Here is a 15,747-nt window from a genome sequence, read left to right as displayed (position 1 = left end):
TTTATACCTATAAAGCTATTATTATGCCCTCACTCTCATACAGCGATCACAGTGATTGCTTTCATATTGCTTTCAAATAAGGAAACACTGCAACTAGAGAAAAAAAAAAGACAAAAAGAATGGAGCTGTCCCTTTGTCCCACAAAAGAAAGCACAATTAAAACTCACACTTCTTTATGTTGAAGTTACTGATATTTCTACTGAACGTGCACTTTCAGCTTGCATGTCCACACCATAAGGGAAGAAGAGCACTGCTCAGTGCCAAAAATCTACAAAACCGCTTGTCCTCATGAACACAGCAACAGAAACTGGTTTCTCCTGTAGGCCTGGGATGTATTTTCAAGATTTTCCTCCAGTGCCTGGAGTTGACAATGGCAAACATTTTCTAAGGCACTAAACTGTGATGCACTCAGTTGCTGTCTTCCACAGGGAGATACTCCCTAAATCACCTCTGCACCCTCCCTACTTACCCTGATGAATTTGTCAGCATTGATATTCTTTAACTCCTCAAAGTACATCTTAAGTACCTCAGAGTGCACAATTTTCTGTTTTTGTTGTTGTTTGTTTGTTAAAAACAAGCTATTTAACTGGCAAGGAAATCACACAAAAATCAGGCATGATTGGACTGCTTTGGGTGAACAACCAGATGGTCAGTGACTAGTGTAACCTGACTGGCTTTGCTTGTCCTCAGAGATAACCATTTTCACGCTAAGAAACTATCTCAGGAGAGTTTACACAAGGTTTTGGCAGAGAGCCTATACACTTCCCAGAAGACAAATGATGAATATTTAACTCAAAAAAAAAAAAAAAAAAAAAAAAAAAAAACAGGTGTTTCCAGTAATACTTTAGGTGTTTCCAGTAATACTTTTTTCCCCTCAGTTTCCAGGCTAGAATCCTCGTGCTTCTATCATTATCACTTAAAAATAATTATTTTAAAATACTCTGAATCATTTTAAAAATAATTTTCTAGAATTTGTGTCAGAACTGTTTATCACATGCAGGGCAGAATATAGCTACTGCCTTATTCTGGAAAATAAATTAATCCATCAGCATGGAGAAAAAAAGAAAAGAGTCCAACAGTATGGATTAGGCTCACTAGCTACCAAAGATGAAGACATGTTTCTGACACACTATTAAAAAATTCCAGTAGATTTTAGGTGGCCATTGTGGATATTGCAAGCATTATTTAGGTAAAGCTTCTGAAAAAAATAAGATCGCAATACAAACAGGAGTCTTTGTGGAGACGCGCAGTCCCATGGGGAAAAATATTTATTCATACATGCATATATATATATGTGTGTATACACATATACACTTGCATACACACACACACACACACACACAAACACACACTTTTAAAAATAGACCAATATCCCAGATGTAAGATGTGAGGTTTACTCAACATTCACATTTATTCATTTAATGCAGGAATAGTTCATACAAATCAGGATGATACTGAAGGACAATTACTTGTTCATACAAAAGCATGGGAAATAAGCATGCTTTGTATTTATCTCACAATTTAAAATCAAATCTTAATGTGACCAAAGTAATAAGTTGACCAAGAAGTTTCTTTAATTTAGACAAGAGTTCAGAAATAACATTCTGTGTCTTTACCGAACAGCTGCATGCAATAATGACAATGTTTAAATTGAGAACAGTTAAGGTGAGTCAGTAAAATGTATCCACACAGAATAAATTGATATTCGATATTTTACAAGTTCTTACCACACGTATCTTAGAGGAACTCATTTTAAACTTCTGCCTCAAATAATACTTTAATAACCAAAGTGTCAGAGGTGATTAACAGCTCACGGTGAATGAAAAAATAGATAACTTATAAAGGCAATGTTAGCTTTATTAAGAACACAGGTGACTATTTATTTATTAAAACAGAAAAGCATCAACTGTAATCTAGCATAGTTTTACCTAGGCAGCCCTGTTAGACTATTTATATTTGGTTGGACATGAGAATTCTTTTCTTCACTATCTCCTTCTTTTCTTTTACACAATGTCTGTAATGAGGCAGGACTTGTAATTCAGGAGATTTCATATTTTCTTTCTGATAGATAACTAATATTAGTTAAACCTTGCTTCTGTGCAATATCAAAGCCTCAGCTTCTTCCAGCTTTGGAATGCAGAGACCCTGGCATTCGTGGCAGACACAGTAAGCAGTGGACACAGTTTTGGACCTGGCTGAAATTTTTCCCTAATCACATTTTCTCCTAATCATGTTACTGGAATAGAAGGTAGGAGCGTGCTTTCTGAGCTAGAAGAAGGTAGACTTCAGTGCACATGAGAGCACAGAACTGATTTGTGTCATTCCTTTGTCTCTTCCCTCATCTGGAAGTGTCACAGAAACATAAAACTAGAAGGATCTTTAAAGATCATCAAGTCTAACCTCCAGCACTGTGGTTGGGAAGATGTACACATATAGGTATAAATAAGTCTGGCACGGAGGCAGGTTTTAAGTTCCATCTAGTTAGTTGACCAAAATGCTATTTAATTTGAACTGGGTTGTTAGGGTGCAATTCTGCTTATATGCCTGGGTACTAGTCTTTAAACATTCACATTTCCTGGAATCATTAGGATCATCTAGAAATTTCAAAGTTCAGTATCTGAATTTATGCAGGACACTAAGATACAAAAAATATCTTAATGGTGAGGGCCTGCTTTTCTGTGGTTCAGTTCGTTGTTGTTGTTCTTGTTCTGTTTTTATTTTAATGGAAAAGACTGAAATTCAAAAATTTACAGTATGTATATAGAAAAAGCCTTTCTATAATCCTTACTATGAAATAATTGGAAAATAGAATACAAAAAGCATCTGAAAAAAAATCTAAATTATAAAAGAATTATAACTGAGGAATCAATTTTTCAATACAAGTATTGCAATGTTTAAAAAGTCCCTGATTATATCTCTATAATGCAAATATAAAGAATAAATATAGAGGATACATCTATATTTTGACCTAAACTTGCTTACTTCCAGCCAAATCCCTTCTATTGACACTTATCCAAACTCATACCATAAAGAAATGCCAAGATGGGCTTCTGTTGAGCTTGCAAAGAAACTGCAATGTGTGCAAATAATTAAGCATAGGCCTAAAGATCAGAAAAGACATTGCAGTACTTAGCATATAAACTAAAATAATGAGTCAAATTTGTATTTTCAAATACTATATACAGCCACTGTATATATAAAAGAATCTATTTTAAAAATATGTTACACAAATTGTTTATTTGAAGAATATTATGTTTGCTTACATCATTTGCTCATACTCAACCTTACAGAGTTGTCAGAACTAGAAGTACCTATTCCTTTAAAATGTTTTTTTTTTCCACAAGTCTTACACCTTATTAAGTACAGGAACTTGATAACACTCATTTGATGAGATTTGTTGAAGAGCTATTCAACATTTCACTTCTTTTGCCTATTGTTCAAGGCTTAACCCACTATCTTACTTACTACAAATGATTCAAATCATAGCCTGGAAGAACAAGCATTAATTTTCTCATGGTCTTTTTGAAGGCTGTCATCATTTATAATAAGCAAATGCTTCACAAAAATCTATCTATCTATCTTGCAGATGAGAGCTACAACAGCAAGCCTGTTGCACAGCCGGGAGACTGTGACACAGTGATGTAATCCTGGAAGTATCCACAAATACTAAGTGAAAACTGACAAGTTCCCGCTGAGCTTATGTGATCTCAGGTACCCTGATGTTTGCAATTCAGGCAGGATTGAACATATTTCCATGGGGGTGAGAAAAAGCTGACATGAAGATAACCTCATCTCTCCCATGGCCAAATTTTAAAATTTTGCTCCTAATCACTGAAGTGCTAGAGAGTGCCTTTACAAATGGGGCATTTCAACATACAGAAGAAAGACAGGTTGGTTTGTCAGATTTCATTCTTAGGAAGGATGTATTAGGGTCTTGCTGTTCTTTCTCCATTTCTGCAATTTTCCCCAAAAGCTCAAAGGAAGCAAATACTCAGAGTAGAAACAGCTGCAGGACCCCACAAGAGATCCAAACACTTCTGCAATAGTTGTCAGAAGCCAGGGAGAGACCTCCATACACATCAAGCCACACTAAGCAACGATGTTTATGCCCCTATCCCCGCTGACTCTATTCTATATAGAAGCAGAGACATACGTCAAACCATAAAGAGAGGGAAAAGACCACAAATGCTCATGCCCTGGAGCTGTCACAGCAGTGATGCTCAGGCTTTAACTTTATCAGTTAATGGCATTCTTCATGGCCATTTCTACCTGACCCAATCATTTAACATGCTCTAGGTGACTCTGTGTGTGCAGGGCGGCATTGGACTAGATGATCCCTTCCAATCTTCAGGATTCTATGACTCTAAGAAAGGTACCTGTTTTCCAGATATTTAAATCTGAGCCAGCCACCCTGGGCTTTCTTTATAGTCAATGGAGAAAAGGAAGCAGTTCTAGGGCAGCTCATGATTCATCTGCTAAAGCAGGTGTCTCAAATAGGTCAGATGAATCATGCCCTAAAATGCATCTGTTTCTTTCCAATGAAGAACCAACATCAACAAGCTCAAACACAAACTGTGACCACAGAGATCTGTGAAGTTAGGCAAGATGAGTACCCCTCCAAACCCTACTGAGCTGAGCAGACAGACTGAGGTACCAAACCTTCTTGTAAGGTACAGCCTTGCTAGGCAAAAAAAGGCCCTTTCATATTCAGACATTTTCCAGCTAGGCCCTCAAAGGATAGCTCAATCCTTTTGTCTTTATATAAGAAGTATTCTCCTGCTCCCCTTTTCCAAAAGCACATATCCTCCAACTTCACAGAATGTCCTTTTAACTACACTCATCTAAGTGCTTTCCCCTACCTCTTTAGGCAGTTTCCCATCCTTCAGTGCTTTCTCCTGAGTGCATTTATCCCTTGCAGCTGCATTTCATCATCCCATCTGCTGCCTACATTAACCATTTCTCTTCTTGGAGGAGACTGTAGATTCTATCTTATACTATAACCTCGGATACTTTTAAAAGCATTTATCTCACCTGTGCATACTTAAGAGCATGTATTAATTTCACTGTTAGAGTATTGCACTGAAAGAAAAAATCTGAAGAAGCAATAAAAAAGTAAAAGCTTAGGTCTTCCAGTCCTTTTGAAAGACAAAGAAATTTCTACCTTTTCTATACCTTCAAAGGTATAGTTTAGTATACTATATACGTATATATATATTTGAAGTATAGTACTGTATAGTACTCAAGCACCCCGCATTGCAATAACGAAAATATTACAACATAGTGATGATGCTGCTGCAATACTAAAGTGCAACCACACACACTCAGAAAATTCACATTGAAGGAACTTTCATAGGAGGTGCCTGGAAAACCCTCATCCTTTTTCCTTCCAAATGGATTCCATATATCTCAGGAGAAAGAACTGTTAACTGTGTTGCGCATAAGTTATAGATTATATCACCATGCACTAACACCAGTCCTGAAGAGCAGAGGGGTCCAGGAGGGCTGGATTCTCCTCAAGAAGGAAATCTTGAAGGCACAGGAATAGGCCATCCCCGTGTGCCGAAAGACGAGCCGGAGGGGAAGAAGACCAGACTGGCTGAATAGGGACCTATTACTGAGGCTCCGGGAAAAAAAGAGAATTTACCACCTTTGGAAGAAGGGGAAGACAACTCAGGAAGAGCACAAGGAAGTCACTAGCTTATGCAGGGAGGAAATCAGAAAGGCAAAAGCTTGGATGGAACTCAATCTGGCCACAGCTGTAAAAGACAACAAAAAATGCTTCTACAAATTCATTAACAAGAAGAGGAGGGCCAAGGAGAATCTCCATTCTTTATTGGATGCAACGGGGAATATAGTCACCAAGGATGAGGATAAGACTGAGATACTTAATGCCTTCTTTACCTCAGTCTTTAACACTCAGTTCAATTATCCTCAAGGTACTTGGCCCCTAGAGCTGGAAGATACCTATAGAGTGCAGAATACACTCCTCATAATCCAGGAGGAAACAGTCAGTTACCTGTTACTCCACTTGAATATCCACAAGTCTATAGGCCAGGTAGGATCCACCCAAGGATTCTGAGGGTGTTGGCGGAAGTGCTTGCCAAGCCACTCTCCATCATCTATCAATCAGCAGTCCGGGTCAACAGAGAAGGTCCCAGATGACTGGAGACTTGCCAGTGTAATGCCCATCTACAAGAAGGGTTGGTTGGAGGATTCAGGGGACTACAGGCTTGTCAGTCTGACCTTGGTATCAGGGAAAGTTATGGAGCACATCATCTTGAGGGCGAACATACAACATGTGTGTGACAACCAGGGGATCCAGCCTAGCCAACATGGGCTCAGGGAAAGCAGGTCCTGCCTCACCAACATGACCTCCTTCTATGACCAGGTGACTCACCTAGTGGATGAGAGAAACATAGTCTATGGTCTACATAGACTTCAGTAAGGCCTTTGATACAGTGTCCCACTGCCTTCTCCTGGAGAACTTGGCAGTTCATGGCTTAGACAGTTGTACTCTGGGTGAAAAACTGGCTCAATGGCCAAGCCCAGAGAGTGATGGTGAATGGAGTTAGATCCAGCTGGCAAACAGCCACAAGCGGTGTTCCCCAGGGGTCAGTGTTGGGGCTGGTCCTCTTTAATATCTTTATCAGTGATCTGAATGAGGGGATTGAGTGCACCCTCAAAAAGTTTGCATATGACACCAAGCTGGGAGGAAGAGTTGATGTGCTTGAGGGTAGGAAGGCTCTGCAGAGGGATCTGGACAGGCTGGATTGATGGGAGGAGAGACCAACTGTATGAGGTTTTATAAGGCCAAGTGCCGGGTCCTGATGTTCGCTCACAACAACCCCATGCAGCACTGCTGGCTTGGGACAGAGTGGCTGAAGAGCTTCGCAGCAGAAAACAATCCGGTTGTGCTGGTTGGCAGCCATCTGAACATGAGCCAGCAGTGTGCCCAGGTGGCCATGAAGGCCAAAGGCGCCCTGGCTTGCATCAGGAACAGTGTAGCCAGCAGGACCAGGGAAGCGATCATTCCCCTGTACTTGGCGCTGGTGAGGCTGTACCTTGAATACTGTGTTCAGTTTTGGACCCCTCACTAGAAGAAAGACATTGACGTGCTGGAGCAGGTCCAAAGAATGGCAATGAAGCTGGTGAAGGGTCTGGAGCACAGTCCTTATGAGAAGCAGCTGAGGGAGCTGGGGTTATTTAGATTGGAGGAGGGTCAGGGGAGATCTTATTGCTTTCTACAGCTATATGAAAGAAGGCTGTAGAGAGGCAGGGGTTTATCTCTTCTCCAGAACAGCTACAGGTGGAACAAGAAGAAATGGCCTCAAGTTGCGCCAGGGGAGGTTCAGGTTAGACATTAGAAAAATGTCTAGATATTAGTAATGTTAGAAATTAGGAATTTCTACATGGAAAGAGTAGTCAAGCTTTGGAATAGGCTGCCCAGGGAAGTGGTAGAGTCACCATCCCCAGCAGTGTTCAAGAAATGTGTATATGAGACACTTAGCGATGTGGTTTAGCAGGCATGGTGTTGAAGGGCTTACAGATGGACCTGATGATCTTGATCGTCTTTTCTAGCCATAATAATTCTGTGATTCTATGAATGCATAAAATCATCAGCAACACAAAGAGCTTCACAAAAAAAGTGAGACCAAGGAAGTGTCTCGTGAATTTTTAATCTAGTAAGGATTTACTATTCACCTACAGTTTGTGAAGGAATAAATCTCAACTGAAGAACAAAACATAGCAAGATACATGAAGATGTAACAGAAGAAATGAAGGTAAAAATAAAGCCACCTATATTAAAGTCTGTATAAAGAAGAGAAAAGAAGTGAAGTTTTTCCAGTCCCAAAGTTCTATCTAATTAGCAGCTAGCATTTAGAAAAGTGAAAAGCAGATAACGACTAGAATGACCATTGTCTCTATAATTTATGGCTCTTTTGTATGGTTTTAACTCTCCTTTTTCTGATCCCAGGGTTGTCAGCTCACCCAGCTGTGAAGAATGCAAAATCATTGAGTAGTCTTAGGTTTAAACTGCATAAACTAAATTTGCAAATTTAATTTTACATATGTGAAAAGTATTATTGAATGAAATGAAACCATTCAAATTTAACTAAGTACATGTTTTAAATATTAGAATGTATTTCATGACCAAGTATATTTTGAAACTTTTAAAGAGAGAGGAGAACATGTCTGGAGGGATAAATGAGTGGAAGGATAATTTTAACCGAACAAGAATGTGGGTTCATGGAGAAACTACTTTTTAACTTGACTGTCTCTGAATAGTTTTAAGTGGTTATCATCTTATGCTTATCAAGGACTGTGAGAACTGCTACCCATCTGTATGGTTAATAAAAGTTAATGCAAAAAAGGAAAAAACTTTGTTAAAATCTGTAACTGACACACTGAAGCTCTGATCTGGCAAGACATGCCTCCATGGATATTGGGGATTTGTCGTGCCTACGGAGGCTCTACTATGGGAAAGAGTAGTAACCACTGGAAGAGCAGTCTGCCTCTGCCACCCTGCTAGAAGAGTTGAAGCTGGTATCAGAGCTTGCTGGTACCAGACATGCTCAGAGTACAGCTACTTCTTGGCCTTAAGAAATATAGAAATCTTCATTCTAAACTTTACAGTAAATGTACCTGGAAAGGTATAAAGCCACAAACAAAAAACCCACCACAAGCAACCTTCCATCATGTATGTTACCTTCTCTGAAATAAGCTTATCTGTCAGGAGAATATAATTGATGCCAAAATAGCATTACCATGGTTAGTTTCAAAGCCAGCTCCTTCCTTTGCAATGCAGTGGAACAGAACCAGTTTGCAGATCATCTCAAGATAATAAATGAGGAATGACATGGTGCAAGATCCCCCAAAGTTTGAAGAGATAATTCATTTATTTTGCCAGATTTTTGAGTTTTAAAGAGAACTTTACATGTTACAGAGTTAACTAAACATAGTAGTATGAACTGGAAGGATATTACTTTTCAAGAGATTGTTTAGATGAGATTTGTTAAGTCAATTGACATTTATAGCAATGTAATGTATTTATGGTTTGTGCAGCTTTCAGAAAAAGTAGATCAGATTGCAGTTGATTTAGGTTGACCAAATGCATTCTTAAGAAATGAAACATATAGTGCTTTAGCATCAACATGTCATCTAGCAAGTCTCTTGGCAAAATGATAAAGTGTCTTCCAAAGGCCACATGTCAATACTGTTATCCTGCCTCTAGTAGCTGTCTGTTAAAGTTATCTATCCGAAGGGAGTATCAATAATGATATTATGAGTTTGTTTTGATTGTCTTTTTAAGCACTGTCTGGGTACTATTACCACTCACCAAGAAAATAAAGACATCTTTCTAGTCGACGCTTTTGGTTAATATTCTTTTCTCCTAAATTGCATCTCATTCAGTTTTCTCTATCAGTCACTCAAGTATATTTTTATACATATGTGAGCCCTAACATAAACAAGCATGTTAAGCAAGTAACTATGTCTGTGCTTCATCTCCCCATCCAGTTGCCTCTCTGAAGCTGCAGAGACCATTCAACACCCGCTTCAAAAAATCACAACTCACCAGTGCATATTTACAACATTCAATTGTTTTAAAGGTAACTGTTTTTAATTCTTCAAAGTGGACATGAATAGCTTTGGGAAAAGCGAAGCAGGGTTGCATGATTTCTGGCCAACACGTCTGAAGACGTGTCTGAAAAAAGTTTCAAAAGTACAAATACTTCCCCCAATACTGGGAATACATTCTCTTTCTCCTTCATTTATTTTATTCTTTTGAGCAAGCAGGACAGTTTTCCCATTCTCTCCATTGCATTACAGTCTCAGATGCTTATTTATTGTCAACAACTCCCTTCTGTATTTCCGAACAGGATTTTCTAACTGTATTCAGAAAGAAAAGCCAAGGCATTCCCCAGGGTCTTCAGATGATTGCCAGTACCAAGTGCTCACATTACATGAATTAGGAACCCATCCACTGCAGAACAACATTTGGTGTGGGAGGAAGGTACATTTTTGATGCCTTTGTTTTTACTCTGCTTCTTGAACATTTGAACAAATGTCTTGAATCATGCTTTTTGAGATTTTTTTCTTTCAGGCAGTAGAGGTAAGAACATATTAAAAATCATAACTTTGGTCCTCATATTTACATCTCTCCAAGAACTAGGACCTTAAGAAAACTTTATAATCAGTGATGGACAGTCCCTTTCAGGCAACCTGCAGATTTTTTTTTTCTAGTGGATCCTAAATCTACTGTGTCTCAGCCAATTTTTGCACCTACCATTTGCCCAAACAAATAATTAACCAAAAATTCTGTTAAGCCTCTGCAGAGTATGAAACAGTACCTTGGAATCAAAGGGATTATTTTCTCATAGTAACTACTCACAATGCTAATTCACATTTCTAATCTAAGCAAAAGTATGCCTAACCAGGATGTCAATACATACCTGAAAAACAGAGGAAGACAGCTGGAGACAGACTGCTGCATAGTCTTAACAGATAGCACTTGCTTCTGCGAGCGCACACATGTGAAAATGCATGTACATGCATCTTTAGTTTGTGTTGTTCTCATTCAACTGTTGATATTCCCCAGATAATAGATTGGATATAAAAAATGTAGGCATTTCATTGTGCCTTGTGTCTTTGTTTTAGAGAAAACAACTGGAGGCTTAACTGAAAGACTTCTTCAAATTGTTTTCAGAATTTTCTAAATGAAAAAATTAGCCCTTGTGTATTTGGCTTACTGAAACTATAAAGGGCTCTAAAATATAAATGAAAACAACTTTCCCAACTACAGTGTGTCGGTGGGACTTAATTCCTTGCGCTTCCCCATTTGTTTTCTAGATATAACTAGGCATAACCCCAAGTGCCTCAGCCAGGTGTGATTCCCAAATCACACAGCAATCACTATTTAAGACGGACAACACAACAATGTGCTCATTTCAAGGTGCAAATTTTCGTCCTTTTGATCTAGATTTTTATTCCTGTGCTGAGCCCTGTCAGTAAGATTCAATCTGCCAAATTCAAGCACCAAATTTGCAAGCAAATTTTAGGCAGTGAATCAGTTAGCTACAGGAATAACCAAGTTCCTTCTATTGTAAATGGAGAATGGGAAATGCCTGCAGAAGAATACTATGTCTGTCTAACATAAAGACATAGATTTGGATAGAATGGCTATCTCTTTGGGAACCTTTGAGATACCTAGTACTTTCCACTTGTATTTCAGGAGAGCTAAAGTATTAAATATTATACATATATAACTTCAGAAAACTAGGGGACTAAAAGAGAAGCCCATCTTAGGTAATGGTCTTCATCAGATGGCTCTATTTGACAATGCCGGTTAACTGCAAGAGATTTGATCTCTAAACCTCATATATTGCTATTAATTAAATATTTATTAATTTCTGTGGGGTTGATGCACTCAGTTGTTGATGCAGACTTGAGCAAAAAAAATAGAAGAAAGTTTTCTAGCGTTCATGAGAAAACTGATGGCAAAAGTCTCATGTTAATGTTTCAGTAAAGCTGAGTGAAAATCAGTAGATGTAAAGGGAAAGCTGAGAAGAAACAAGTGCTTGACAGTGTACATTTTTAAAGGCTTTTTTTCCTATTCCTCAGAGGTCTAGAAACATGCAAGGCTACAAGGAATTACAAGAAAGCATATTAATAAGTGAAAAAAGAGATTAAATTAGTGATGTAGCAGTAATGATGGATATATTGAAATTCCTTTTCAAATGTGTCTTTAGAAAGATTTTAAAAAAAGAATGAATGAATAGAAATCAGTAAAGACACTGTTAAATAAACTATTGATGAAATGAAGATGAAAGGAGGTATGCTACTTTGGATGAAGTCTGTCATACTTTGCAACTGTCCTAGAAAAGTCATGGGCAATGCTAGAAAACTGGAGCCTGCTACTGCTCACAAAAAAAGAAAGAAGACAACATTTATCAAATACATTACTCATTGTAACTACTCATGTATTTTTATTAGACTAAATACAAGCAGCAAAATAGGTAGAGCTGTACTAGTAAAATGTACATGTGAGTAGAAAGATGCAGCTAATCTCCCATAAAGATTTCATTAAAATTTTTAAAATGCCAAAACACGGCAGACCTTGCAACTGAATGTTTTCACCACAGATATATGCAGGGTAATGCAAAAGATGATATTACATATTTAAGCTTAGTCATTTTTCTTTCTCCTTCTACTTAGAGAAATTTTGCTTTTTATCTATTCCTTGTTCAACATAAAAGATATTTGGGGCTGTCTAAATGAGAAGACAATGACTCTGCTAAAAAATTACATCCCCGATAACTTACAAAAAGCCCTATGTCTCCTCCAAGCAAAGTCTGATAGAGAAATGAACACTAGGGGCAAATCAAAATACCAGCCCAAAGTCCTTGAATACCTTATCTCTATAAAAGTATACAGAAAGAAGTTCAGATGGCTGTGATGATAGCAACTCTAAGTACAAAGCAATGCTTTCAGGAGATAGATGACCTTATTTGCAAAATAAGGGGAAGAATTAACACTAGACTCTGTCATTGACAGTGTTTAAGCTTCAGACATTACTGAAGGTGTTTAAATGTGTGTCCATATTTATATCTTTCCCTACAGATTTCCATGCATACACAGAGGTTAATGTCCTCGTGCTTCTGCAATAAGGTGGGAGAAAAAAACCTCATTAGAAAGATTAAAACTCAGCCGCACATCTGCAGCTTTCCTTTCGTACAGTTTATATTCTTATCATGTCATTATCATATAGGTGTTCACAGAATATTTGGTATATCGAGAAGAGGCTACATCCGAGCCGCAGATATGAACAAGAACATCCAACTGAAGTCAGAATTTCAAACAAGGTGACTTCATTTTAAAATCTTCAGAAAACACGCATTTGTACTACCAAAATGGATCTGACCATTTCAATGCTAAGCCAACACACAAGTCAGTACTAGAAAGAGGGAAAAGCAGAACTTGAAAATGAAAACTCACAGTTCAGGAAATGTAACTTTAGCCGAAAATAGTTTTATACATATATATAAATACAAACTTGAAACCTGTGCAATTCTATCAGATTTTTTTTTATTATATTTGGAGACAAGCTATGTTTGTGCCCACTTCAAGGCCAAGAGATGTTTCTAATGGAGCTGAGATGGAGTGAGATATTGTAATGGTTGTGAAAAAGCAGATTGAAAAGCTATGAGTTCCAGGAGTGTAAATGGTAGCTATTCTAAAGTTCAGACAGTCCTAAAAATAGAGAAAAAATGAAAAATTTTACAGTAATAAGAGAAACTATATCTTTTTGTAAAGTTTTAGGAAACAGGGGAAACATCAGTATTTTTCTTTAAAATGTGCCTTAACAGACCATCGAGAAATCATGAATTTGTATTAAATCATTATTTTTAAACATTTCTTCCAAAATTGTTTCCACGACTCGAAATGGCCAGTCCTGCTTTAAAAGGTCTGGGCTTTGACTGCAACTCTGAGAAGACTCCTCAAGTTCTGGGAAAAATTAGGCCACTCTTACCCAACTGCTTCAATCTAAAAATCCATCTTTGAAAGTTTAGACTATGCTTGATGTTTTTTATGTGTAATACGTATTTTTGTATAGCCATATTTTAAAATGAATACTTTTACATGCTCACCACACCATGCAATGTAGCAGACCTTCTAGCATTATTCATCTCAGTGTTCAATTACAAAATTAGGGTGACAGCTGCATGAAGGATGAGTCCATGACTGGGTAATGCTTAGTTGTTGATTTACACCTCCCTACATTGAGTGTCTGGTCTCACTAATTTAAAATGGAAATTTGATTTTATTGATGAGAATTAGTAGAATAAATATAGTTCACAGACGGCTGATATTTTCTCTTCTGTCTTCCATAAAACTCACTTGGGCTAAGCCTCGGAATACTAGGAAAGTTAATCAAAATTCTTATATGAGAAACTTTACTATAGATTATGCACATTATTAGCATATTGCTAAAATAAAAGTTTTTAGACACTTCTAATTTGTTCTAATGTTAAGCTTAAACTTTTTTTTTAATGTTGGGTATTATTGTCTTGTACAACTGCTACATACTTTGCCAGGTGCAGCTTGTTAGTGGCATGACTTCCAAAGCACTGCAGCAAATGATGCAAAGAAAAGCAAGACTGCAGTACTGAACCTGCTATTAATAACAGGTAGGCAGCAGGAGTACTATTTTTGGAATACATCCCTGTGAAAATTTTTACTATCGCTGCGTTTTGTTTTTGTTTTGTTTCTGTTTGTTTCTTTGTTTCTTTGTTTTTTGGGGGGAGGGAAGTACTTTAGTGTACAGCACAGTCTTTCGGGGGTTTTTTTTTGGCTGCCTCAAATTAAACTCCTGAACGAGTTCTAATGTATATACTTACATACCTGCACGACTTTCAAGCATAACAGGTATTCAAAAGATCCCACTGTGTCAATGCTCAGATCTGGGGGTATTCATTTATCTTTTTTAAGACACATAGCATCATTTTGAGCACTATGATGCTCTAACCTCAGCTACTACCCCATAGCGCTAAATTTCCTAGAAGTCTTGTGCTATGGCACCTAAACTGGTACACCACATTTATGTGTTGGCAACTGAATCCTGCCTGAATTTTCTAACATTCAGAATGAAAGATTGAAATTAGCCTACAGATATTTCTGATCTGTACTAACAGACACTGTGAAAATGAAACAATATTGCATTTTAGGTATCTGAAAATAAGACAATGACATAATTACAAGCACAAACTCCCTTTCTAATATTATTGGTGACAAAGGCCCTGATATTCTGCATATATCTCCAATAAAAATCCATTTTCACAGCATCAGAGCCTTATACAATTTCTCTTTGTGCATCTCCTTTTCAGTGAGACCGTGGCTAAAGGTCCAATTTGCCCAGAATGATTTGTAGCTGAACTTTAGAAATACCTACCCCACTACATGAAAATGGATTTTTTCATATATAAAATGCAATAAAGAGGTTGGTGTACATTCATGAGATTTTTTCCTTTAAAAAAAAAAAGTTAATTGCTGCACATTTTGACCTTCTAAAGTTTACACTGTCACTGCAATCCATTGTCATCAGCATGTTCAGCTAGTTTGCATCAGCTAGTTTGCAAGCACAACAATTAAAAGTAAAGAGTGATGATAACAAAGTGGGAAGAAATTAAACTAAACCATTCACAGAAAACTTAGCACCATCTGCTATGGCACATAAAGTCTCAAAAAGCAGTAGAGACTAGCCAAGAGTTAACCATGAAGCATAAATCACTGTGCTACAGAACTGTGCAACATTTTACGTGAAATGTAGGTAGGTGAAAGGTAGGTGGAAGATAGGTAAATGAGTTAAGTATTAACCAGGCAAAAAAATAGCAAGTTTGTGGTGTCAAAACAAATTAGGTGCCACACAAAGGGTACAACAGTGTTGGGAAAGCTTTCTGTTTGTTTGTTTGGTTGGTTGGGTTTTTTTTGAATACTTCTGGAAGTCCAAAGAGCTTCTTCAAGAAAAAAAAAAAAAAGGCGGGGGGTGGCGGTTCAAATCCCTACCCACTACATCCAGGACACAGTAGTGACTCAAGACAAGATGCGAGTGCATAAAATAATAAGTGTTTCCAGTTTCTAGTCTGCTTTCCATGAGGTAGGACTTCGATAGAAAGAGGAAAAGGAGATGATTACGGATGAGGAGTCAACAAGTCGTGTTTCATCCTGCTATCATTTTCACAGAAAGGCTGC

Source organism: Tinamus guttatus, unplaced genomic scaffold, assembly GCF_059628265.1.
Source record: "Tinamus guttatus ecotype Peru unplaced genomic scaffold, ASM5962826v1 Tinamus_guttatus_pri_ptg000281l, whole genome shotgun sequence".
In the NCBI taxonomy this organism is placed as follows: Eukaryota; Metazoa; Chordata; class Aves; order Tinamiformes; family Tinamidae; genus Tinamus; species Tinamus guttatus.
Note: the sequence above shows the minus strand (reverse complement) of the source record.